Below are 4165 nucleotides of genomic sequence, written 5' to 3' on the forward strand. Positions count from 1 at the left end.
ATGCCAAGTTAAAAATCTATCTGTAAGCAGACGTTGTTTTTGTTGGTGAAGGTAACCGGGGTGTTTCATAAGGCTTCGTTGTCCTTTCGAAGCATTCTTGGGGCTTGATCTTTGAACTCAGACACATGGGGTAATTTCACCCATTTTCACTCCTTATAGCAGCCTAGCCCATTTGTCAGGCTGCTGGAACAAAAAGACCCCCACACCCAATAACAAAGCTCAGTCAATTTTTAACAAAGCTGAGAATGGAAACTATTAAAATAGTAACAAAGCAAAAGTTGCATGCTTGGTTTATTTTTACATACAGATTCTTGTTCTTATCTTGATGAGAACAAGTTCTCTCTAGTTTTCATAACACTTTAAAAATAAAAATTATACTTCGGTACGGTACGATATTGAACGGTACCAAATACTTGGTACCACTACCATACCATACTCCCATGGTACGGTATGGTATCGCACCGAATATCTCCTCATGTCAAATAAAACGGTATGAAATCGGTATGGTATAGTATGATTTCGGTATTTCGGTTTAGATGCCCAGTCCTACTCCAAACTCTATGTTGTGTGTTTTCTTTTGGAAAAAAATTATATTTATGAAATTTCAATTTTTTTTGGTCAAATTGTTCAAAAAATTAAATTATGAATTTAAAAAAAAAGATTAAATAAAGAAAAGTTATCCATACAAAAAAAAAAAATTATACTTAAATCATTCTTAAACAATTTAATAACGTTGTGGACTTAAAATTTGAGTCCAGCGGGTTGGGAAAAAAAATGGTTTGAGTCCGAGTAAAACCCAAATTGTTACTCTTTAGAGGGGGAAAATTTGATTTTAGCCCTAAATGAGTTGAAGAAGGCGTTATATCGTTCGAAAATAGAAAAAAGGGGGTTAATTGGGGAGAGTTAGGGTTCGAAGATTTGGGAGGAAAAGCGTTCGCAAAATTTGCAGAGGGTTTCGAAAAGTTGCAGATTGGGTAGACTAATAGCAGCACTTGGGTTTAGGGTATCATTGAAGTCGACAAAAAGGAGCGAATCTTGAAGGCGAGCATGAGCATTATCAGAGAGGCTGGTGCTGCTCCACCAGTGTACGGTAAATGGTCCAGTCTGTGCTCTTCTTTAAGAATTGTTAAATCCTTTAAAAGTTGAATGCTTGGTGATGAAATCGATTACTTTGTTGGCATTTTGCGCACTGTGTGAAGTGTGTGTCGAGTGCTTGGTGTTGGTAAGACAAAAAAGGTTTTTTGTGATTCCTTTTGGTTCTGCAGATAAAAAAAAAAAAAAAGGTTGTGGTCCCTTGATGTCCCTTTTGTGTCCTGTGGTCCATACTTCCATTTATCACTATTTATGCTTTTTATTTTGTTTTTGCTTTGAATAAGTATGTCATTGATGACTCTGTAAGAGTTGTACTTGCTGTATTAAAATGGTGTTTATAAATTTCTTGCAGATGATAATACATTGTTCACATGGATGGTTTGTCATGGAGGTAGGTTGGTGGAAGTTAAGAACAATGACATGGGTTGGTGTTACATCGGTGGAGTGTGTGTCGAGTGCTTGGTGTTGGTAAGATAAAAATGGCTTTTTGTGATTCCTTTTGGTTTTGTTCGTAAGGAAAAAAAATGGTTGTGGTTCCTTGATGTCCCTTTTGTGTCTTGTGGTCCATACTTCCATTTATCATTATTTATATTAATTAGACGTCGGTTGTGAAACAGTAGCGTCGTCGTATTCAGTAATACTACGTTATTTTCACATTTACAAACGTTAATACTGCTTTTGTACGTCGGTAGGGATCATAGGCGTCGTGAAATATTATTAACAAGGCGGTTTATTTTAACGTATTGTCGTGGAAGATGTTATAAACGACAGAAAGTTAACATTTGGGGTCGTGGTTAATCTGTGTTACAGCTATACGTGTGAAATTTTTGACATGTAATCTACTTTAGACATCTCAAGATTTCTAAAAGCGTCGTCTAAGATTGTCAAAGTTTTCCTTTTTTGCTGTTTTTATAGTAATTAGACGTCAGTTTGTGTTTAGAGCTAATGTAGTTTGTTTTACTTCGGTGATTTATCGTCATGGTTTTATGCATCAAAAGATGGCGATTGATTTCACGACGGTTTAAAGACCGTCTATTGCGATTTTTGTAGTAGTGTTACTTGTAATTGAATTTCATAATTTAAATTTTGAATTCTTTCATTGATAATATTTACCTAATATATGGGTAAAATACAAATTAATCAATGAAAGTAGAGACCCACATATTATACTAATCGATTAGGCAAGCACCCACATTAAATTATGTACCTAACATACAGGTAAATAGTGTTCTTATTAGCAACGAAAAAAACTTAGTGATAAATCGTGTTACCTATAAATCATGAACATAAATTAGAATACTACCTATAAGTTAGGAACATAAATTAGAAGACTACCTACATATACAAAAATAGACAAATAAAATTGTATGTTACCTATAAAAAAAAGTACATAAAATACTATTATTCATTGTCTAAAATATAAAAAACATATATATATATATATATACCTATGCAATAGGCAATAGGCAATACGACAATATACCTGTGGGAGCAAATGTTTGCGTCTCCAATCACAGCACGCCACGTGGAAAAGAAGATTATCCCTTACATAGTCAACCAATCTTTATTCTATTACATACATACTTGCTACCTATAATTAGAAATAAAGGAGCTACATGTTGCTCACAAATTCTACTAATTTGATACGAACTTCATCAATGTGTTCTTGGATGTATGAGTTAGCTCCGCCTTCCTTGCACATTTTCCAAGTTGTTGTATTCCCCTCCACTCTAGCAATATCAGCAACAATAGGTCCCTTCTACAAGACTTGCAAAATTAATATCAAACTCCACACAAACACAAACCTTATCCAAATATATTTCACAGGTCCCTTCTTATGAATCATGCCAAAAGATTATAATGCTAATATTAAACACTTGATAAAAATAAAAGTCAAAAAACTTGAAATGTCATGCTTGAAGCTTTGTGACAGACTGACAACTCAAGTGGAGAAAGGCAAAGAAAGTTGTATGCTAGTACCTTTCTTAACCACTGAGTAAGCTTCCTTGTAGCAGCAACATGTACTAAATCAAAAAAACAAAAATAAAATTTTAACTAAAGCTACTACGGTCTACACTCTAATAATACAGCACTTCTTTATTTAATTTTTTTTTTGTGGAATTAAGTACTATGTTTTGAAAAAGAAAATGAGAACTTTTCATAAATAAAAATAAAGAAAAAGAAATTAGGAAGTCAATGTAGCAAATCAGTAGAGACTCACGCAGAGAAGGCTCAACAAAGTGAGCAATGAGACGAGGTCTTGAGTTCATCTTTGAATCAACACAAGGGGGAGGAGGACCCTCTCCCTTTTCTCTTTGTCCTACTTGCCCTTGTACATAGACAAAATTTTAAAAAACAAAAATAATAAGACTTCACAACATGTTTCAATCCATGTCTTTCAATTCCCAAACAACGAACAATTGGTTGTCTTATTCACAGAAACTACTTGAATTTACTGCCATACAACGAATTATATGAGGAAATAAAAGAAGTGATTACATACCTTCTCAAGTTTAGTAGCAATATTTTTAATGCATTTCATGTAGTTTAGTCAAGTACATCTCCTTCATGAGTTTAATCTGCAAATCCAAGTTAGCAAGACAAAGATGATTAGAAAGAACATTGCAGCCACATGCTTGCAGACGACATAATTATCACTATATTACTTGGTTTCTTACTAGCACATACGTTTATTCAAGTTTTTGTACACAATGCTTTAGAATACAGTGTCAACAGAAAAGATATCGTGCATGCAACCATGAATTCATATATGCTTGTATGTAATGTAGGGATAGCTTCAAATAACTTCACAACTGATGATTGGTAGTTTACCAAAGCAGCAACCAAAAGGAATCTTAACTAGAATTCTATAATAGCAGCAACCAAAAAAATGCTTTTCATATATTCATAGTCTATTACCATTGATGAGTGTTACTCCAACACCAACTGATAGTTCAAATAGACCCCGAGTATAATCCTTACCAAGATAGCCAAATCTGCCCTTAACTTCTATTTTAATCATATAGAATATGTGAAATTCATCTTATTTCTACTGAAAACAACAGAAAATTTG

At 33.7% G+C, this 4165-nt stretch overlaps 1 long non-coding RNA gene across 1 annotated transcript; it reads right to left on the minus strand.

Annotated features, from left to right (window-relative positions):
• Positions 1–2618: 2618 nt before the first annotated feature.
• LOC110769714 (uncharacterized) lies at positions 2619–3681 on the minus strand. The gene is made up of 3 exons (XR_002528628.2): positions 3596–3681; positions 3314–3421; positions 2619–2851 (listed from the first exon to the last, which is right to left on the minus strand). It is a non-coding gene; the product is annotated as an uncharacterized LOC110769714 (long non-coding RNA).
• Positions 3682–4165: the final 484 nt, after the last annotated feature.

The sequence above is a fragment of the Prunus avium genome, chromosome 5, assembly GCF_965620075.1.
Source record: "Prunus avium chromosome 5, drPruAviu1.hap1.1, whole genome shotgun sequence".
Classification (NCBI taxonomy): domain Eukaryota; kingdom Viridiplantae; phylum Streptophyta; class Magnoliopsida; order Rosales; family Rosaceae; genus Prunus; species Prunus avium.